Below are 23,695 nucleotides of genomic sequence, written 5' to 3'. Positions count from 1 at the left end.
TGCCAAAACCAGTGCCTGGACTGGTTTTGGATCCATCGGTACAAACTTGGATAAAATTATCATGTTGTGACATATGATCTAAAAAGGTATAACATAATATTTTATCAGAGACATTCTTTGGTTAATTAAAATAGTTACAAAACTCTACTACAGGATTTTTCCAAGGGGGAGATACAGATACCCTCACCAGTAGTACACATTTGTCTGGAATGTTCAAGTCTTGGAGGGTTGATTTCAGTCTGAAGGCATATGGACGTGGTATCTTTGGATGACTTTCATAGAAGTTATCAAATCTTCCATTTCTTAACAACTGGCATACTAGGGATCCAGGAAGTCTTTTGAATCTGAACCAGCTTCGAACCAGAAGAGCCTGGTAATGTAAGGCTAGGGGCATTTCCCCAGCATCTACTAACATAGTCTCTATAGGGGAAGTCCTAAAAGCTCCAGTAGCAATCCTAATTCCAGTATGGTGAATGAAGTCCAAAATCTTAAGGTGGCTCGGGGTAGCCGAGGTGTAAACTTCACATCCATATGTTAATCTTGATGAAACCAAGGCTTTATACGATCTTAATAACTGGAGTCTATCAGCTCCCCGAAATGTGCTTGACAAAACTTTCAAGATGTCCAAAGATTATTTTGCATTTAGCCCTGAGATTTAGGAGATGGGGAAGCCATGTCAGCCGAACATCAAAACTCATCCCTAAAAACCCTGTTTCATTAACACAAGCTATTCTCTGGCTATTTACATATAAATCTGGATCTGCATGTATCCCTCTAATTCTACAGAACTGCATGGCTACAATCTTTGATGAAAAAAATCTAAAACCCTGCATTTCAGCCCATTTCACTATCTTATTTATTACTACGTATTTGAAGATGACATTTAGCTACTGACATACGTGCAGCTGCAAAAGATAGAGAAAAGTCATTTAAAACAGTGTGTGCATAACATCAGCAGGTATTTGCTTTACTATGTCATTAATTGTTAGAGCAAAAAGTGTCACACTTAACACACTACGCTGAGGAACCCCTTCTTGTTTACATACTTCAGACAGAAGTGCTCCTACTTGTACCTGAAAATAACAATTTTTGAATAATAGCTTAATAAAAATAGCCAATTCTCTTAAACCATATTCATGGACTACTTTCAAAATTCCATACCGCCAGGTAGTATCATACGCCTTTTCTAAGTCTAAGAAAACTGTAATAAAGTGTTGCTAGAGGCTAAGGCTTCACATATTGCAGACTCCATTCTAACTAAGATATCAGCAGTGGATTGCATACCACATTGGGCTGAGGAGAAATAGTTTCCTCTCTCTAAATACCACACTAAGCAAGCATTCACCATTTTCTCCATCAGCGTACACAAACAAGGTGTTAGGGCAACCGGACAATAATTTCCCACAAAAGAACTACCCTTTCCGGGCTTGATGAAAGGAAGTATTCTTGCTAGTTCCCAACATAAGGGGTAGTAACGTTCTTTAAAAATTCTGTTTATTTATACTTAGGATAAATCTTTTAGTAATCTGAGAAGGGCTTTGATCATAGAATATGAATTTTCATCAGGACCAAGGAGCAGATTCTTTAAACTTTGAGAGAGCCAATGCAAATTCTCTCATAGTAAATGGAATAGTATAAGACTCCTCTTTAATTGAAGCGAAATCAAGATAATGCTGTTCCATTTGTTTTCTGTTGTTTGCATTTGGTTTCTCCTTATCTTTCTGAGATATTTTAGCAAAATGTAGGGCAAACTCATTTGACACTACCTGCGGATCTACTACATTGATGCCTTTTATTTTTAACACAGGTGGTTGGCTAGGTACAAACTTTCGTGTTATTTCCCTTACTCTCTTCCTTACTAATGTGACAGGAGTTTTGCAATTTATGGAGGAAATGAGCTTACTTCAAGATTTTCTTCGAGCATTTTTAATTTTAAATCTAAACTTTGCCCTAGCCTTACAAAATTCTACCAGATAGTACTTACATTTCTGTCTTTTAAACCTAGTAAAACAAGATCTCAGAGTTCTATGGGTTTCATGGCATTCTTTTGACCACTATGGTACTGGTCGATGCATAAATAGACTTAATGTTCTTGGAATTAACTGAAGTCCAGCTGCAAATAAAGTAGTTATTAACAATTCAATAGCATCCTCAATGCATTCAAATTCCTTTGCTGTAGCTTCCATTGAACTACGCTCTTCAAAATTTGCCCAGTCACCTCTTTTTACATTCCAATGAGTAATCTTGGGCATGGAGTACTTGATCCAGTGCTGACAATTGGAAAGTGATCACAACTGTGCCTATTATCAATCACTCGCCAACTGAAGTCCATAATAGCATTGGCACTACATCTTGACAGGTCGATGGATGTTAAAAGTACCAGTCAGTACATGGAAATGGGAAGGTTTCCCAGTGTTCAGAACACCAACATTTCACTTTCAATAATGGATGACAGGCAATTTCCAGTCTCATTACTAATTAAATCCCCATAAAGGATTTCTTCCATTCATATCACCTAGGATGATGAAAAGTAGAGGAAGCTGTCTGATGAGACTACAGAAATCAGTACTATGGAAAGCTACATTTGGTGGAAGGTATACAACACAAATCGTACATCTCCGAGCTAGAAACACTTGCACTGCAACAGCTTGCAAAGAAGAATGAACAGGAAAATGCTTGTATGGAGTATCATGGCAAACATATGTAACATATAAAGACTGATAATATGATATTATCAGTCACATGCTTTGACATTCCTTAGAAATTGGGGAGTCATCGTTTTTAACTTCCCTGGAGACTGAGTGTCCGAGCGACAGCTTAGGAATGCTGATATGCCTTTTCTCGAGATGGTGTGACATTAAGATCCTTACCTAAGCAGGTCAACGTTCCTCCTGTAGTTCTCGGCATTCGTCAGAGGTGACTTTGAAACTGGATTAGAGCAGTTTTAGGGCATGAACGAAGGGTGTGAATTCGTGCGTCCGTATGAGCTATGTCCGTTCATAATAGCATGTAATTAGCCAGAACCATAGAGACCGTTACGAGGAGAGAAGGCAGATGCCGGGATGGCTCTGCGAACGTTTCTTTTATTCTGTGAGTGAAACTGGCTGGAAATGGGTAAGAATTACTCTGTGCTTTAGCCAAAGGTGTGGCTTGACTGTATTTTTTATATTTTGTGATGATGTTCTATTTCATTTAATCTTTTGACTTTGTCTTTACAATTGCGTATGCTTATCAGAGTGTTTTGTATCCTAACAGGTGGTTCTAGTGGAGGGAACAGGTGGTTCTGGTAGGGGGAACTATATTCTGGAGAAGAGATAAATGGTGTTTGACTAATTACTGAATAGACTGTTAATTACCAGGGGTTATCTGAGTTATCTGAACTTTGAGTTATCATTCCATTTAATCATCATGTAAGAATCTGAGCTATTCAATTAATACTTTGCTTTTAAAATAAATGTCTATTTTTGTAGTTCCGACTCTGATTTGATGACCTAATGAAATGGAGAGAGAGAGAGAGAGAGAGAGAGAGAGAGAGAGAGAGAGAGCTGTTGCTAGTCGAGAGTGAGAGAGAGAAAGTGTTGCCAAAAGCCCAGTGCCAGCCGCTATTGCTTTCGCTACCAAAGTGAATGAACATAGGCGTTGGCCCTGTTTATTAGTTGGGTGGGCAGCCCCAGTGGGTTTGAACGAAAAAAACAAAAGCCTTTTGTAAGATTGGTATCAGCTTAAAAATGCAGTTTTCAGAGTGTCTGGTTGTGGAAAAGTGTTATATTTCAGTTACTACGTGAGAGGGAAGGACAATATCCATCTGTGGAGATGTGGTACTGAGAGAAACAAATTGAATTAGGATCAACAAATTCGCCCATCCCGAGACGCTCCCTAGGATGAGGACTTAGTCTAGCTTGTGTGTGAATGATTGGCGAGTGCTTTCGTGTAGCGCGGTTTGTGGAGTGCGTTGTGCCAACGAGATTCGCATAGATTCCGAGATTAATGTCTCCATTTGAAGGCGTAAGTGTTACGGTGTGTTTTTTTTAGGCCCTGTGTTTTTTAACTTGTGTGTGAACCATTTTAAAGAGGCAGTTCAGTTTACCATATATTTCCCTCAAAGTAGCAGCAAGTGATAAGTTTTATCTTAGCGCATGTTTAGAAGATACGTATTCGTCTTTGTTTTAATACATACGTGTGTATATGAAATTCATACATGCGATACTGTTGCTTGAATTGCATTCTTTGCCTTGGAGACAGAGTGCCCAATTGTTCTTACGCAGTCAGCACAATTCTTGCTGAACGACAGAGGGGTATTGCAAGGGGAGGGTAGTGGTGTCTTTCATGGAGGGTGAAGCTCTTTTTTTTTTAGTGGGGGTGAACTTCTTTTTTTTTCTGTGTCGGGGCAATGGGGGCAAGTTTGGCCGTGAATAGGAAATTTCAATGCCATGGAATCAGCTGATAACGTCTGGGTGATGATATGACATGCCTGTAGGGTTTTTTTTAGAAAGATTTTTTCTTTCTCTTGAGTGAAGAGAAAAGAAAATGAAATGCATATGAATGTGGTGCAAGTTTTCCTTATGCTTTGAACTGCATCCTCTGCAGCTAGCCCCAAGGGTTCCAGCACAAGCTGAAAGAAAAGAAAATCTGAAGAATTTTTCTGTTTTTGCCCGGGTGGCCAAACAGATCCCCTCTACGGACGTTCCACATAGGTTAGAAGAGCCTTTTTCCCCCATGTCTAGGGGGAGTGTAGAGACCATTCGGTCCAAATCACCTGATTCTGGTGGCTGAGGTTGTTTGCCACTACATTCCTCTTGCCTGGAATGTATCTGGCTGACAGCTCTACCGAGTGAGCTACAGCCCACTCGTGCACTTGCATCGTCAACTGGTGCAACGGAAGGGACACTAGGCCCCATTTGTTGACGTATGCCACTACCGTGGTGTTGTCGCTCATCAACACCACTGGGTGTCCCATCAGTCGTTCCCGGAACTCTTGGAGTGTGAAGGTGCCTGTTGTGATGGTTCCACACTTCTGCAACCAGCAATTCCTCCAGGTATGCGTCCCAACCCTCGGTTGATACGTCTGAGAGGGGGAGTGCACAGGGGCACTCCTATTAAGAGGTTCCTGTTGTCTAGCCACCAGGCCAGGTCCTCCCTTACTTCCTCAGTGAGATGAACCAAGAAGGATTGTGGATCCCGTGCCTGTGACAAGCAGTCCTTTAGTCACCACTGAAGAGACCGCAGGTGAAGACGCCCGTGAGGGACTAACTTCTCCAGTGACAACAGGTGTCTGATCACGACTTGCCACTGCTGAGCTGACTGTCCCTGTCGAGACAGGAACCATCTGGCGCCTCCCTGAACCTGCTGATCCGCGGAGTCTGGCGGGGAAGAGACTCGTGTTGGCTAACCGTTTATGGATCAGCATGCCCAGGTACTTTATCCTCTGCTTGGGCTCGAGATCTGACTTCTTGACATTCACCACGATCCCCAGATCGCGGCATAAGTCGAGGAGTTGATCTCTGTCCTGTAGCAACTGCAAGGGAGTTCGCCAGGACCAGCCAATCGTCGAGATACCTCATCAGACATATCCCGACCAAATGGGCCCAACCCGACGCCAGAGTGACACTCGTGTGAAAACCTGTGGGGCGGTTGAGAGACCGAAACAAAGTACCTATAATTGGTACACTGTCCCGTCGAGGATAAAGCAGAGGTACTTCCTGGAGGACTGATGGATGGGTATTTGGATATACGCATCCTTTAGGTCCACCGAAAGCAAGAAATCGTTCTCCCTCATGGAATCAAGCACTGAGCGTGCTGTTTCCATCGTGAACCGAGTCTGGCAAACGAATCGGTTCCAGGGAGAGAGATCTATCATCGGTCTCCAGCCCCTCGTAGACTTCTCCACTAGGAAGAGTCGGCTGTAGAAACCTGGCGACTGATCTCGTACAATCTCCACAGCTCGTTTGCTCAGCATGGTCTTGACTTCTTGTAGTGCTACGTCCCTAGCAGAACCGGGAATGTAAGTCTGAGGGTGGACCGGGTGTGAAGTGAGGGGTGGCCGCGACTCAAGGGTACTAGGTATCCCTCCCGAAGGACATCCACTACCCAGGTCTTGGCTCCGTAGCACTACCAAGTTGCCCAATGGCTCACCAGGCACCCCCCCCACTTCCGGCAGCAGGTGAGGGGTAACGCCGTCCCTAGCGTTTCCCTCTCTTCGGCTTCTGCTTGGCAGGTCTCCCACAGGAGTAGGAGGCCTGGGAGGAGGGCTGACGCTCACTCCTCAAAGCAAAAGATGAAGGCTGGGTCTTTCCTCACACAGTTGCTCGAGACTGCCCAGAAGTCTTCGAGACTGCCTGGGGAAGAGAGAGGAGGAACCCAGCAACAGTTCGTTCCGTAGACCCAGTGTCACCTCTCGACCGGCCGCTCTGGTTACCAGGTTGGCCCACAGGTTGGCCGTCTGGTGGCGAGGTAGGAGATGGCCTTACCTCCAGACTGGCAGAGTCTCCCTAACACCAAGTCTTCCTCAGGAACAATACCTCCCGAGGAGGCTGCGACTCTGGATACTGTAAGAGACCACAGATCCAGCCAGGAGACGGCCTGGAAGGCTGCCATGGCAGTTGCTTCCAGGACCGATGCCTCTTGCTGTGAGAACCAGAGGTTCTCAGCCAGCAGGTGATGGAGAGGCACCCCTAGAGTTAGCCTAGCTATCTCTGGGTCAACCTGCTTGGTCGGCAACGGATCCACTGATGGCACGTAGAAACGCCGCTGGCAAGGCAGAGGAGGGGGAAGCAGCTTGTCCGACCTGCTGGACCTAAGCGAATCCTCTTGTCCGGAGTCGAGAGCGTTCACCTGGCCCAGCACACTGTCAGCTAAGGTGGACCAGGGTAAACCCACCATCACTCTAGGTTCCTTCCTGGGACCCCAGAACGACTCCAACCTCAATGGAGGGTCGGAAGGAGCAACCACCGATAGTTGTGCTGACAAATCAGCTCAATGACCTCTGCAATGGATCTCTGTATCTCGGGGGTGATCATGTCCTGAGGCGATGGACCCTCAGATCCATCCAGGCCGATCACCTCCCGAGACACTCTTTCTTCAGGAGGAAGAACCTCGCCAGACCCCTCGTGGTCTCCTTCAACCACTTGCGCGTATGACCTGCTAGGTCTAAGGACTGAGCCAGGATTGTAGGCTCTCGTGGCGGGACCGTGAGGAGCGGCACTCCTCGCCGTCACCCCTGCTCGCCTCGCTCCTCCTGGTGTAGCCCAAGTAGGTGAGGTAGACCTGACGCTCCTACCCTGCCTACCAGCAGAGCTGGTGGGCTGGGAGGACCCGTGGTGGTGATCAAGCTGCAGGTCTGGACCAGCGGTCTCCGTGTGGAGAAGCACTGGACCGAGGACAGTAGTGTTGGCCTCGTGCGTCAGGGGAACTGCTACCAGTTGTGCAAGCCGTCCGGTCCCGGTGGGAGTGAAGGTCGGGTGACTGGTAGTGTCCACTAACGCGGTGAGAGTGAGCACCGACCTCTCGATGCGCCACAGTACTGGGCAACCTCTTCCCAGCCTCAATACGTGGATGGTCTGGTGGGACCGTCACATCAACCCTAGGAACCGGGGGATCACCACGAGAGTGATCGCCAGCCTGGCAAGAGTCACCTGAGCGACCATTGCCAGCCTTCCACTCCGTGCTTGGGTCCTGACGGTGAGCATGCTCAACGGTCTGGACCCTGGCTGCACGGTCACTGGTAGGTGACTATACACTTGGTGACGCTCGTGAGTAAGCGGCCAAGACAGTTCCTGTTCCGGAGGTGGAACCTCTGGAGCCAGGAGCAGGGGTACCAGTGGTAGCCGGTACCCCTACGGTCCCTGTCTTCTTCTTCCCTGGGGAAGGAGAGACGGGTCCCATTCCCGAAGGAACGGGAGGACCAGCGGAAGACCCACCTGTCCCGCCAGAGTGGGACAGACCATTAGAAGTCTCGTGTGCGAGACTTCTTAGTGGGGGGGGGGCGAGGCCACCTTCTTCTTCCTCGGCTGGGGGGCCTTGGAAGTCAAAGAGGAAGAGGCAGCAGAAGACGACAACGAAGACGACGACACCTTCCTCTTCTTCCTGGACTTCTTCTTCGCCAACTTCCTCAGGACAACCAACAGGTCCTCCATCCAGGACGGAGCTGGGGCAGTTGTGGTAGCAACATGGCCCAACTGCACCTGTCCGGAGAAACCTCCAGAAGGAGCAGCACTACAATGGGCAGGAACAGAGACAGCAGGAACAGCCACAGGTACCGGTGGGCAGTCAAGCTGGGAGCTCTTCGGGCACTCAAAGTCAGGGGGTGGGGCGAGGACAGCAAACCCGACCATCTCAGCAAGCGCCACACCTGCTGAAGGTCTCCACCCGTGGAGGCAGACACACCTGGGGAAGCAACAGTCGGGTTAATGGGGGGGGGGGGTTCTCATTCGCTAAAAGGGGGAAAGATCCCACCCTGAATGGATCGAAGACCCCGAGTACAACTCCAGGTCAGGGTGTCGAGTTCCTTCCTCTGTGCTCGACAGGTCGAGCGAAGAGGCGGAACAGGACACATCCCCCGAGGGGGAGAGAGCCATACGTGGGAGCTGGCTAGGAGGGAGGAAGGAAGACGATGTGTCTGTTACCAGAGATGTCGAGGGAGAGCTTTCCGTCGACACCTTGGTAACTTTACGTGGTTTCCTCCTCTTCTCATAGTGCTCCCACTGCTCCTCCGACCAGGAGATACAAAAATCACAAGGTATGGCCCGAGAGCATTCACGCCCTCGGCACTGCATACACAAAAAATGAGGGTCCCCAGCATCGCTGGACCTGAATAACCCTACACTTACGGCCATCCCACTCCAGGGTTCAAGGGCACCTCCTTCCGGTTGGAATGGGGGCGGCGGCGAGGGGGCTTCTCCACTTCGTGGGCTTGCATGTCTCCAGCTATGCAAATCCACAAATAATAACAAAATGAATAAACAAAGTACTTTCAAGTGCACACACACTAAGTAATACACCAAGAAAAAATGCAGAAGTAAGTAGCTCAGTGTTGAACATCAATGAATCTCACAACAGAGGCGGGCAGAGAGGCGAACACACGTCTACACCCAACAGCAGTCGAAGGCAAAGTGGTATGTTTACCTCTAGTCGGGCGGGACTCACGACCATCGGACAAGCAATTACTACCGAACTACCTTGTTAGTAAATCTTATGACCGGTCCAGCTGGGCTGAATAGTAATTCCTTATGTAAAGGATTCTTGGGTTTGTATTACGTGTTGGAACAAATCAAAAGTAGGTTCTTAATGTCTATGTGAAGTAAACAAAATCACAGAGGAACAAAATTATGTGCAAGCAAGGAAAACAGAGTGGTGCCGTACTGGCAAAATGTTTCTGCCAGACGGGCGAGATTTTGTCATTACATATCGTACATGATATACATGATACATAGGGAGGTATATAAATGGACATGAAATATAAGAATGCAATACATATACGTAAACGTTCATATATCGTACTGAATGTTTCTTTCATTTACCTACACCTCCTTTTCCTTCACACTCGTAGTACACTCTCAAGCAGACTCTTTCTCTCCGTGCCTTTGAGAACGACGTGGGGACAATGGGGGAATATCAACTAAGGACTGTTTTCCTGGTCCAAGCAAGGGGCCACAGGGGAAAGAGGGGATGGGTCAACGCTAGGGGGTGGCACTGGCTGAAGGAAACAACAGTTTTGCCACCAGACACGACCAATAGGGAGATGAATTTCATAATCTCTTAACCTACTGAAACTCGTGACTACCCTGACCTTGTTCCAGTAGCGAGATGTTGGGTCTTGGATCCGTAATGGATCCGTACATGCTATCCAATAGTCAACCTGGGTAGGGGGCTGGCATGCTGATTGCACTGGGTCTTAACCTGCTCAGCACGGGCAGCAGCACAGGAGACAGCACGGTGTTCACAGTCCTGTCTTGACCTGCCACTCCTCTGAAAAGGATGCATGACCTAAGAGGTCAACCATACAGGATTTGGGCGGGGAAGTGGCCTGTGAAATGTTGCCAGAGGGTACCGTTGTCAGGATGAGATGCGTGATTGACTTCATGGTGGCCTCGGCATGACCATTCGATTGTGGATAATATGGGGAGGTTACCACATGTCGGACTCCCCATCGCTCCATGAAGTCCCAGAACTCGTTACTGGTGAACTGTTGTCCTCCACCAGTCCTGAGACGGAGAGGCTCACCAACTTCCTGGAAGTAGCAGCAGATCCTGATTGTATTAGGAACAGTATTATCACCTTTGCATGGGACAACAACAGGCCATCCTGAGAGTTGGTCGAGTATGACAAGAAAGGCTTTTCCAGTGACAGTAAATAAATACGTTGCTGAAAACAAACACTCAAAAGGGGGAGCCTCGTGGGGTTGTCGTCATGGTTCCTACTTCTGGGTTGGCTGCAATACCTGGCATGACTCACAAGCTACAATTGTGTTGACAATGTCCGAGTTGATACCAAGCCAGAAGACAGCCTGTCTCGCCCTGCACTTATGATTCCATGCTCTGATGACTATCATGTAGGCGGGACAACATGCGGCCGTGGAGGGGGGCAGGAACTATAACTCTTGCTCCATACAAAACGAGGTCACCGTCAGCGTAGAGCTTGTCCCATATCTTCCAGTATGGGAGTAAGGAGTTATGCAGATCATATCTGTTGGAGGGGAATCCTGAGGTGACATAGTTGAGTAGGTGAGTGTAGACAGGGTCTTCTCTTGCTGTGTCTCGTAGATCATGAGGAGTCCTGTTGGTATCTTGAGCTGTAGACTTTCCTGAAGAGGTGACAGTGTACATAGCCATGTCTGTTTGGAGATGGGTAGCAGAAGGGGCACCTGTGATTTTGTCCTCTGGTGCACGGTGGTGGCTAACTAAGGGCGGGGCTCCAGACACAGCCATCAGGGAATGTTCAGAAGACTTGCCAGCATGCCACACAGCTGTGAACAAATGGGGCAAAATTTTTCTCCTTATGACCCTGGAGGCGAGGATTCTCGATGTCACTGATACTTGTAACCACTTTTGTGGATGGTTGGGTGGGTGGGTCAGCACATCTTTAGACCTAATTTTCTCAAAGTAAATAAATTAAATGAAAACATATATGGCAGTGCACAGTACTTCTGAAAATTAGACAAAGTTTGAAACATTAGTGCCCTAGTGGCATAGAAATCCATATGTTGGTTTAAAAGGGGTTCATGAAAAACAATGAAATGCGTAATAGGCTGTGTAACCATATCCTTTCACCTGTTACTGCCTACCAGGTGGATGGGCGGAGCTTCATGACGTCATATTACGTAAGTCTACGTCACAAATGGTTTTGGAATCCTCTTTTGTGATTTTCTCGGTTCTGGAATCGGCAACTTCATTTTACTCTATAAATACCAAAACTATCGAACTTAGGTACTAAATAATATTTGCAAAAATTGAATAGGGTTATAAAATAGACACTTGCCACCTTCCACCTTTATCCAATGCTTTAATAAAAAGTTATTGCCGAAAAACAGCCTTCCATCGGCTCTGAATCCCTAGTTAAATGTTGGAGACAATAAAAGTCTAATACAACTTCCTGGTTTCTTTATGTCAGCCCCTCTCTCCCCTTGCTAGAGAGAGGGGGGGAGGGACCTAGCATCTAATAATCTACTCTAGATTATGGAAAGGGCAAGTGACTTCCAGGGGCTGGTACTGGTACCATGGGGATCCGTGTAACCCGGTTTATGGAATCCAGTGAAGCAGTAGAAGGAACTTTTCTGGCCAGGGAAGGTAACTTCCTGGGACCAGTACCAGTAACATAGGGGCCTGTGGAACCCCGTGCAATGGTTCCCATTCCCGTAGACACATCAGGAGAGCAAACGAGAGATCCCTTAACCTTTTCCATGGAAGACAGATGACCATTACAATAACCTCATTGGGGCATTTCATACAGCTGGGAAAAAACAGGCTTCTTCCTCCCTTGATTCACCCCTGATAAGAAGGGGAGGAGGTGTAGGCACACGAAGATGAGGATGATGAAGTTACTCTGTGACTCCTTCTCTTTTCAAAGGGAGTGGAGAAGGACCTTCCCCAAGGGAAAGAATTCAGAGGCACACATCATAGGAACCAACGCTGTGTGAGAGATCAAGCCCTCCAAGGAAGGCTCCCACAGGGGGCCTAGGGAGAGCCACAATTCCCCAAAGCTCCTCAGGCTCCACCACACCTGCAAGACAAGTCGGGTTAATAGGAGCACTCCCTCTTCACCCTGAGGGGGAATTTTCCCCCTCAAAGTCGTACTGGGTCATAGACCACCACGCCAGCTCTCTACCAACAAGGGAATAGGAGACGGTGAAGGGGAGACAGCTCCCTTAGGAGTGGCAACAACAGGACACAGTTTGGCTGAGGGCACGAAAAATCAGAGAGAAACCTTGGCATCACTGGAGGTGTGTTGCAATTTGAAGATGCCAGAGAAGCCCTCTTCTCTCTCCCTCTTCCTTTCCCAAGCAAACTGCACCCTTTGTTCTAATGGCCAAACACAACACTTGGAACAAGGGCTAGATTCACTACACACATTTTCTGCTCAGAGTGCAGGGGTATGAGGATCTATCTCAAGGAAGGAAAAGAAGCGATGCAAGGTCTGTCGTTGCCAAGGCAACACCTCATGTCACACAGCTTTCCATCCCTTGGCTCAGATAAGTCATGGATTTGCATTATATCAGTATATGCAAAACAACAACTATGCTCATATATCACAAATATTCACAACAAAAATAGAAAATATGGTAAGTCAAATGGCCATTCAGGCAGAGGAGATGTTTACACTCCACGACAGCTGAAAGTAAAATGAGTTTGTACCGACTGGTGGGCGGGGCTCCCATCCCTACCGTTGGTAGCTAACTACAGTGTCTTGTTTATAAGTTAAAAAGCCATTACTAGCTCACAATGTAAGTAATATCCTAATGTAAAGACCAAAGGTTTTTGTATTTGTGTGGGAACAACTCGACATTACATCACTGATTAGTTATTATTCTGACTTACACCATATTTTCACCTACAACAAACATTAGGAACAGATCTCTGTCATAAGTTGGGGACTGCCTGTCCTCTCATATAACAGACAAAAGTTCATACCTTAAAGGAACAAATGATTTTGTTTTTTTAATTCTGATGCCAAAAGAGCTAAGCCTAAACAGCTTGAAAACATTCCTAACCTCAAGAGTTAAACCATAAATGAATAACATTACTCATAAATGTACAAATAATCTTCTAAATACTTACAGAAAAATAAAATGTACAAGTCTTAACAAGTTTCCAACAAGACCAAAAAATAGTTCCTTTTCGACAATTATGGACTGTAACTTTAATTTCCAAGGACCTCTCACCAAGTCTGCATTTGGTGCTTCACAAATTATCTGCAGGATAAAGAAACTGATAATTATAAATACATAGGAAGTGCACTGGGGTTACATTGGTACACAGGTATATTAATGTTTTCCTCAGTAACAAACAATATACAATGTCCTGGAGGTTAAAGCAAGCAGCATACAGCTTTTTTTCCATCAGAAATCATAATTTCAGCCCATACCCCTTGTCATGTTCGAGTCTTGCTTCTGGCAAATATTGTCTGAGATAGGCTAAGTTCATGTCTGCCTAGGCTAATTTTGAAATCAAAACACTACTATTGGTTAAGCTAGCCTTGGGCCAAGTTAGCCTACTATTCTCTAAGTTTAAGGTCAATTTGGCATAGAATGATATTTTTGTAAGTCTGTAAAATACATAAAATACGGCACAGTGTATACTAACCTGCAAATCATCAATATTACCAATAATGCAAGTAAAGAAGTGAGACTATTTAGTATGATTCATGTACATTTCTTTATTGGGTTCCCTATGTTACTCTGATGTTCTAATTATTGTACATTCTTCATGATATAATAAAGGTTTGTATAATAATATAATAGGGTTTCATAAATCCTTTTCACAAACCTCACAATCCTTGCTACGTATAATAATGGGTGCTGATGAAAAATGAAGATAGGTAATGTTTACTTTCAGGCAAATTCTATGACTGAAAGTCAGAGTTACAGAAGTACCCCAAAACAAAATATAATAATAATAATAATAATAATAATAATAATAATAATAATAATAATAATAATAATAATAATAATAATAATAATAATAACTGCAGAGGATGAATGCTGGGTACCAACTCAAGAAAGGAGGCAACACAATCAACCATCTGATTTTCATGGACAACATCAAGATGTATGGTGAGAGCATCAAGGAAATAGATACCCTAATCCAGACTGTAGGGATTGCATCTGGGGACAACAGGATAATGAAGGATTGTATCTGGGGACATCAGGATGGATTCTGGAATATATAATGTGCCTTGGTCAACAAACAAACAGGCAAAGTGACAAGGACTGAAGGGATAAAGTGACCAGATGGGAATAGCTTAAAACACATAGATGAGATTATACAAATACCTGGGAATAATAGAAGGAGAGGATATAAAACACCAAGAGATGTAAGACACGATCATGAAAGAATATTTGCAGACTTAAGTCAAAATTCAACACCGGAAATATGATGAAAGCTATAAACACATGGGCAGTGCCAGTAATCGGATACAGCACAGGATAATGGAGTGGACGTAGGCTGAACTCTGGGGCCCAGACCAGAAAACCCTCAATTTTTTTAGTAAATTGTATTTTTCCTAACTATACGAACCTGAGATCCTTTACATAAGGAATTAACTTTCAGTGTAGGCTGGAAATCAGCTGTAGAAGAATATGGTAGTTAGGCAGTAACTGCTTGTCCGATAGTCGGGAGTCCCACCCGACTGGTCGTAAACATTCCACTTTCCTTTAGGCCAGGAACAGATTGAAGGGTGACATGAAGTGGTATAAATATAAAGGACCTCAGGTTTGCATAGTTAGGAAAAAATACAATTTACTTTCAAAAACTGTGATTTGTTCCTACATATTATACAAACCCTCGGTCCTTTACATAAGGAAAACTCAAGGACTCAATGATTGGAGGGAGGAATGTGATAGTCATGTGGACAGACTGGTGTTCGCCCAACCAAGGTTCCCATCCTGGTTGTAAGAGCGAGGGGGGGAGGGAACCTGGCCTCTATCCAATTGATCAGAGAATGGGAACTGCGTGACCAATGACCAGACCTCTGGACCAATTCATAAGAGGGCGACAAGTGTAGCCTCTTATGAAATGCAAACAAGAATCTTATAGTCAGAAGCAAAAAGACAAATATACAAATATTGGGTTTGTCTTATGCCAAGGTCCTCTTCCCCACTTGTTAGGGAAGGGACAGATAAAAGCTTCTATATCCTTGTGAAAGGATATAGAATGGAGCTCTGTAATATAGCTTACCTGCATCAGCCACACATTCCAGCATGTGATGACCGCGACTCGTTGCCCACAGGGAGAGAGAAAAATGAAAAGGAGGAAGAGAAGCCAGTCACTCTCTCATTCACACCTATATTCACAATGTTACTCAAGGCGAGATACAACCTTGACCAGTTAGAGGAGCTGGGTAAGCTACACAACTTGTTGAGCAGCATTCACAGGTCCCAAGGAAAAGGTATCAAACGACCTATGGGCTATATCCCGAAGGTAGAAGGAAGTGACGATAGTCTGGTTGGCCCAAACCCCCTACCTTCAATACCTGTGGAAGTGAAAGGTTCTTGCAGAACGCAAGGGTAGGACCAATACCTCTGACTTCATGGGCTCTCAGATGAAAGGTACCGGTGTCATCTCTCCTTTTGGAGGAGTACTCTTTCCTGATCACCACACGAAGCCAAAAAGAAATAGTGTTCTTGGACACTTCTTTCTTGGTCACCCCCGTGCTAACAAAGACGTTTAAACACTCTGGCCGGACAAAGTAACATCTCGTCTGGATCATTACCACAGAAGTTCTCTAGGGAGGGGATCATAAAGGGACAGATGGATTCTGAGTCTTCGCTACAAAATCTGAGACGGAATTGAACATAACAGATCCCCAACCCCTTGAGTGTTTAACATCATAAGAGAGACCATGAAGCTCACCTACTCTCTTCGCAGTTGCCAAGGCCAGCAAAAAGATGGTCTTGAGGATCAGATGCCTGTCTGACTACTCTCGTAGAGGCTCGTAAGTTTCATGAGTCAGACTCCTTAAGACAAGAGCCACATCCCACTCAGGGGGTCTGAGTTCCCTGGGTGGCCAAGACCTCTCGAAGCTCCTCATAAGGAGAGAGATCTCCATGGAAGTAGAAATATCTACTCCTCGCAGTTTCAGGACTAGGGCCAAGGCAGAACTATAGCTTTTAACTGAGGACAGAGAGGAGCTTCTTTTGGCAAAGGAAGACAGACTAGGAAATCCACAATCTGTTGAAGAGGATGGCCCACTTTCCCTGGTACACTGCTGCAGAGGACTGTCTGAGGTATCCTGCCATCTCTCTTGATGCTTGGCAAGCAAAGCTTCTTGCTCGCAAGAGATGGTGGATAACCACTAGCTGTGAAGTCATGCTCTATGTGCGGCTGACATAGAAGGTTGTGCCTCAGAGAGAAAAGCCAACAGATCAGGGCCATTTGGGAGCCACCAGAATCATCTAAAGATTCTTAGAGCTGATCACCTTCCGAATCAGGCAGAACGGGAGAATGGCGTAAATGTCAAGATTGTTCCACACCTTGGAAAGTGTCCTCTCCAGGATCCCATGGGTCCAGCACTAAGGAGAAGAAACCAGAAGTTTTCTGTTGTGCCAGGTGGCGAACAAGTCTACTATTGGATGCCCCCATAGGTTGAACAACCTTTCTGCCAAGTCAGTGTGGAGGGACCATTCTGTTCCTACCACCTGATTCTGGCGGCTGAGCTTGTCTGCCACTGCATTTCTCTTGCCCGAGTGTGCTGTAGCCCATTTGTGCACCTGCACTGTCAACTGATGCAGGGAGAGGGACACTGGGCCCCCCCTGCTTGTTAACATAAGCCACTACAGTGGTGTTGTTGTTCATCAACACCACAGTGTCCCATCACTCAATCCCGAAATTCTTGGAGGGTTTGAGTTTCAGAATGTTAATGTGAAGGTGCCTGTTGTGTCGATCCCACACTACTGCAGTCTGTAACTCCTCCAGTCTGTAACGCCTCCAGGTGTGCGCCTTACCTTCGATCGAAGCGTCTGAGAACAGAAGCATGTCTAGAGGGTGAGTGTGCAACTCCACTCCTATTAAGAGGTTCCTGTCATCTAGCCACCAGGCTAAATCCTTCCTTACCTCCTCTGTTAGAAGAATAGGAAATACTGAGGATCTTCAGCCTGTGACTAACACTCCTTTAGTCTCCATTGCAGAGACTGCAGAAGAAGACGCCCGTGAGAGACTAACTTCTCCATTGATGACAGATGACCGATCACATCCTGCCAAAGCTGAGCTGGCTGCTCCTGCTGGGATAGAAACAGTTGAGCTGTGTTCCTGAACTTGCTGATCCCCGAGTCAACAGGGAAGACTTGTGCTCCTATTGTATCAATCAGTATGCCCAGATACTTTTCTCTCTGCTTGGGAACGAGATCTCACTTCTCAAAATTTATCGCAATCCCAAGATAGTGACAACAGTCGAGGAGACAATCCCTGTTCTGTAGCAACTGCGAGAGTGAGCTTGCCAGGACTAGCCAATTGTCAAGACATCTCAACATACGTATCCCAACTGAATGGGTTCAAGCTGATATCAAGGTGAACACTCTTGTGAACACATGAGGGGTAGTCGAGAGTCCGAAACAAAGTGCCCTGAATTGGAACACTGTCACCTCTAGGATAAGGCGAAGGTACTTCTGGGAGGATTAATGAATAGGTATCTGCAAATATGCATCCTTCAGATCCACCAAAGGCATGAAGTCATTCTCCCTGAAATGGGGTAAGCAGTGAGCGTGCTGTCTCCATCGTGAACCGAGTCTTGCGAACAAATCGGTTCAAAGGAGAGAGATCTATCACTGGTCTCCAGGCCCCCTTCAGACAAGGAGGACCATGGTAAGCCTACCGAAGGCCTGGGTTCCTTCTTAGAACTCCGGAATGACTCCAACTGTGAAGGGCGGTCAGAGAAAGCTAACATGGATCCTTACCCTAGGTCACTGTGCCGAAGAATCAGCATGATGACCTCTCCAAATATCCTCTAAATCTCAGGAGTGTCTGCATCCTGTGGGGAAGGACTGTCAAGTCCTTTTTGGATGTGTCCCTCCCTCGATCCCCATCCTTCAGAAGGAAGAGACCCCCTATGACCCTCTCTTGAGTGTACAACCTCTCTGGTCCTGAGACCATGCCAGGAATATAAAATCGTGGCTGAGCCCTGGGGAGAATACTCTCCAGGATTTCCCCTGGTCGCCTCACCCCTCCCGGTGTATCCTGAGGAAGTTGAAGGGACAGGTGAGGAAGCTCGGATGCTTCCACTCACCCTGCTAGCAGAACTAATGACAGAGCAGGCCGAGATCAATCACCAACCTGCAGTGGTGATCAAGTTGCAGGTCTAGAAGAGAGCACTCCCTATGGAGAAACGCTCCCCCGAGGACCGGAACGACACACACACATCAGGAGAAAAGCTATGCACACCTGGACCATGACCGAGGATTGGGAGAGGAATAGGGTCCACCCACATGACGAGAGCAAATACCATCCTCACGACGTGTCCCAGTCCTCAAAGAGGTCAGAACTTCTTGAGAGGACTGAATGGGGGACCTCCTACTAGTCTCGCCTCCTGCACAATTTCGCAAAACCATCATGTATGCCCTGAGAGATGAGCAATTGCTGTGCATGCGATCATCAGCAAGGCATGAGTCATGTGAGCGACTCATCACTTCCCTCCACACCATGCCTGACTCGTGAAGGCGAGCGGACTCAGCATTACTGACTCTGGCTGCACACTCATTGTTAGATTTGTGTGCACTTGGGGAAACTGGCAAACAAGAAGGTGAGATGGTACTAGCCCTAGAGGCAGAACCTCTAGGAATGGAAGTAGAAGTTCGAGGCCCACCTGTCTCACCAGAACGGCAAGACAGACCCTTAAAAGTCCCAGATCAAGACTTCTTGGGGGGTGAGAGGGGAGAGACAACCTTCTTCTTCCTCAGCAAGGGACCCTCAGAAGATGAAGTGGAGGGGGCGGTAGACGACGAGGAAGACGACGACACCTCACGCTTCTGCTTGGACTTCTTCATCAGCTTCCTCAGCGCTGCAGTCAGATCCCCCATCCTAGGTGCCATTGAAGTGGCTGCCAAAGCATCAGGCTCCAGAGCAGCTGGGACAGTGGATGCCTAAACCACAGCAGCTCTCACATGATTAGTGACTGATAAAGCAGCAGGCACATGCATGGAGACAGGTGGAAGGTCTAGAGGGCATGCTCTCTGGGGACAATCATAAGTCGCTGGCACGGATGATACAACTACCGAAGGTGTTACGGTGGTCACATGCTGGGTGTATACCAGATGAGGAGGTGCATGAGCCCTTGGAGAGAAGGGACTCCAGGCAACCCCAGCTTCAGCCAAGCCTGCTACAAATCCCCAACCACGGAGGCAGCCACACCTCAGAGAGCAAAAGTCGAGTTAGTAAGAGGAGGTCCTACTAGCCCCAAGAAGAAAACATCCATGCCGGAGCGAGCAGAAGCCGCTGAGTGCAACTCCTAGTTGGTGTGCTTCCCCACTCTTCTACACTTGACAAATCAAATGAAGAAGCAGAGGGAGACATTTTCCCCCAAAGGAGAAAAAACAAGATAAAGAAGCTTACGAGGTGGGAAGAAGACGAAGGATTAGTTACCAACAGAGTCATCGGAGGTGTGTAACCCTCCGACGAAGACTTCACCCAAGATCTTTTCCTCCCTCATACCTCCCCCACTGCTCTGCCAACCAAGACACACAAGTACCTCATGGATTATTAGCTGAACACTCACGCCCTTGGCACTTCACACAAAGGGCGTGAAGGTTCACTTCAATTTTGGAGCAGAAGCTACCAATATTCCTGCCCCCCCCCCGTCCCACCCCAGGACAAATACTCTGAGAGAATGGGGGCAATTGAGGTTATGTGGCTCCTGGGTTTGCATGTTGCAAAAATGTAACTCTCAAAACAAAACACAACCAAACCAAAACAAAAGCAAATAAGATAGATCTCACAAAGTACTGATAACTTCAAACAACAACAATGGGTAGAGAGCGAAAGGCCGTCTGATCACCATGGCGGCCGAAAGCAAAGTGGAATGTTTCCTTCCAATCAGGTGTGACTCCTCCCGACTACTGGACAAGCAATTACTGCCTAACTACCATGTTGTTATACTTCTATGACCGATTTCCAGCCTACTACACTGAAAGTAATTCCTAATGTAGAGGACCGAGGGTTTGTATTACATGTAAGAACAAATAAAGATCCCATCGGGAAAATCATAATTAACGGTAGTCAGCAAGAACTCACAAAAATACATCTTCATCAGAGGACAGCGGAAGCAAACTGGAGTGTTTACATCTGGGCAGGGCGGCCGGGCCTACCAAGATGGTAGTTACTGCCTACCCACCTTGTTCAAGAAGTTAACTGGTGTATTCTAGCCTACACTAAAAGTAATTCTTATGTACAGGAATGAGGCTTTGTATATTGTGTAGGAACAAAAGTGGGTTTGTATATTAATTATCAAAGTCAATTAATTATCAATATCAAACACAGCATATAAATATATTCATTCAAAATAACAAAAGAAAGACCCCACTTGGAAAATTGTGATTAAGAGGGCATAGGTCAGCAAGAGCCGTTGACACAAAAAAAAAAACACGTCTTGCATCAGAAGGACGGCCAAAAGCAAAGTGGAGTGTTAACATCCAGTTAGGCAGGCCTATATGCTCACCAGATGGCAGTTACTGCCAAACCACCTTGTTCAAGAATTTGACGGCATATTCCAGCCTATGCTGAAAGTAATTCCTAATGTAAAGGACCGAGGGTTTGCATATTGTGTAGGAACAAGTGGGTTTGTATATTATTTATTAAAGTCAATTAAATATTAACATCAAACACAACTGTATACTATACATATTCATTCAAAGTAGTCAAAGAAAGATCCCACAAGAAAAACTGTGATTAACGGCTAGTCAGCATGAGCTCACAAACATACGTCTTTATTGGAAGACGGCCAATAGCAAAGTGGAGTATTTACATCTGGGCAGGTGGGGCTACCCACCGACCAGACAGTAGTTACTACCTAACCACCTTGTTCAAGAATTTAACGGCCGTATTCCAGCCTAAGCTGAAAGTAATTCCTAATGTAAAGGACCGAGGGTTTGTATATCGTGTAGGAACAATTGGAGAGCTCACCTGTACAGGTAGTTGAAGATACAATAATTCGTCTTACAATAATCCGACTTTATGATGGCGTTAACCTCATCATAAAGTCAGATTAATACTGATATGACAATATTTAGAAAAATATCTCTAAATTTCGCTCGCAGTGGGTGCAGGCAGCAGCATACAATCAGGCAGTGAGAGAGACCAAATTACATTAGCTTAACTTCTTTACCTCCATATCTTTATCCCATCTTCTAGTCAAATAGGTTCAAAAAAGTATAAGAGAATGATAAAAGTAGTTTTAACATCATACTCGTTGCCTAAATGTGTACAGCCATGAATAACTGAACGAGAAACTACTTCATTGCTAAGTACAACTGAATCGGATAACAACATCTGTTTTGCTTGTATTTCAACCATCGTATGATAGACAACAATCACCACAGTTATGTTATAAATGAAGTTATGTAGAATAGGACTGATATATTTCTATGTAATAACTTTATTCGCTATGGATAAACAATCAGAAAGGTAATATACTGTTAAATCTAAACTGCAAGTTGTAGCTGAAGCTGAGAAAACAATGTTCAAGCTGCTAATGACAATTATTGTGTATCAGCAACAAAGGTAAAACTACTGTAAACTTACTACCTTCCATGAAAAAACACATTTTAATGTTGTTCTCACGCCGATAAAAGATAAGGTACATAAAGCTCTTATCACAATGAAATCAAGGGAAAATAGTGAACAGAATCAAATGTTTTACACAATAAACATGCCCCAAACACAATTTATTGAAAAAAAAAAAATTTAGTTCACAACGAGACGTATTCAACCCATACTTCGACTTAAAAATACGTTGTGAAACAAAAAATGACCTTGTTCCATATAAGTAAAGTATCTAGATATTCATTTATGCTAACTAGAAGCAAGAAAAAATTCGCTCAGATCCGAGTCAAGTATGGTAAAATAAAATCGTATTCACCATCAGCTGATTTTCAATCCAAAACAATGACCACTATGTTAGTATTTTATAATACAGTACTATGAGAATACATACAGTATTATTGGATACAGTGAAGTAATATATATCTTTTAAAAAGATTCAAGTAAAAGATGCATATGCCTTACATTTGTATTTTATAATTATATGTAGCCATCAGCAGCCTTACACTGTTCAATTATGACAATGTCGGACCGAATCTGATTTGCGTTTCGTGTTCAATTTATTTTTATGCTGAATCATCATATGATCAGATTCTCTTTTTATATTAAATTTCTTTTTATACTGAATCATCATATGATCAGAATGTATGAACGTCCAGAATTAGCTAATAATAATTACTTTATTGTACTTGTAGTATATAGTATACTGTAGACTGGGCTACTGTATATGTATACAATATACCATAGTATATGCTAGGCAAACTCTTGTTAATGTTATTCAATTTCTCTTTGCACTGAATTATCATTAAGTCAATCTGCATTGAACGTAGAGAAGTATACCACATATGTATAGAGTATACTGTGGTAAGTGTAATGGCTAGGCTAAACCATATAGGGTAAACAACTGACTGGACTAGCCGAACCACTGACTACCGCGTTTCAAACCACCCTCCAAAAATAGTACTTTAACACGTCCTGACACCAGAGATGGTCATCAGTCATGAGTTGTTGGTGGTGAGAGGAGGAGCTCAATACCTCTACTCTCCTTTCGAAGTAAGTATTTTCTCCAAAGTTAGAAATTAAGGCCATATTTTAAGATTAAACAGAGGGCAATGAAAAGTCTGGCCATACACAGTGCACACTACCTCCATGACGCTTTCAAAATTTTTACTTACAACTCTTAATATTTAGAAGATTGATGCCATCTCGATGGTTGCGGAGTCGCTTGTGTCAATAAACTTCCCATTCCATGTGCTAAATCCGCACACCACTCGTACCCACAGATTCTGGGGCACTTTCTTCACAAAAATCGTAAAGAACGACTTCCAACCACTACTTTTTTTAAGGATACTACAATTTTTGGTAGAAGAAGAAGCGTACACTAGATAATTATTTAAATAAATATAGTTAAATGGCAGTAGAAGGTCATGAATTGCATAAATATTTTTACATATTCATGATTATTATTTGAAAATATTCGATGTTGAAAAAGTAACAAATTCCTGACTCAAATATCAATAGTTTTGCTTGTGAATAGTACCGACGGCGTTCTTCGCACTCTTCAATTGTTTATCAGTGTTGCCAATTGGTATGTGTTTACCCTCCAAACTGGGGAAGACTTACACAAAACCGGGGAAATAAATTACATTAGCGTATCTATTTGTAGTATATATACATATTAGAGCAATTTTATCATTATTGCAATACTATGACAACTAGAATTTATGGAAACATTTGTAAAT

General features: G+C 44.8%; 1 long non-coding RNA gene across 1 annotated transcript in view; it reads right to left on the bottom strand.

Annotated features, from left to right (window-relative positions):
- The window catches only part of LOC135204716 (uncharacterized), a 435,779-nt gene that overhangs the window by 368,378 nt on the left and 43,706 nt on the right, over positions 1–23,695 (bottom strand). The window contains exon 2 of the long non-coding RNA XR_010312309.1: positions 13,269–13,402. This is a non-coding gene — a long non-coding RNA (uncharacterized LOC135204716). The remainder of the gene's footprint in view (positions 1–13,268; positions 13,403–23,695) is intronic.

This window comes from Macrobrachium nipponense, chromosome 47 (genome assembly GCF_015104395.2).
Source record: "Macrobrachium nipponense isolate FS-2020 chromosome 47, ASM1510439v2, whole genome shotgun sequence".
NCBI lineage: Eukaryota > Metazoa > Arthropoda > Malacostraca > Decapoda > Palaemonidae > Macrobrachium > Macrobrachium nipponense.
Note: the sequence above shows the minus strand (reverse complement) of the source record. Positions and strands in the feature narration are given on the sequence as shown.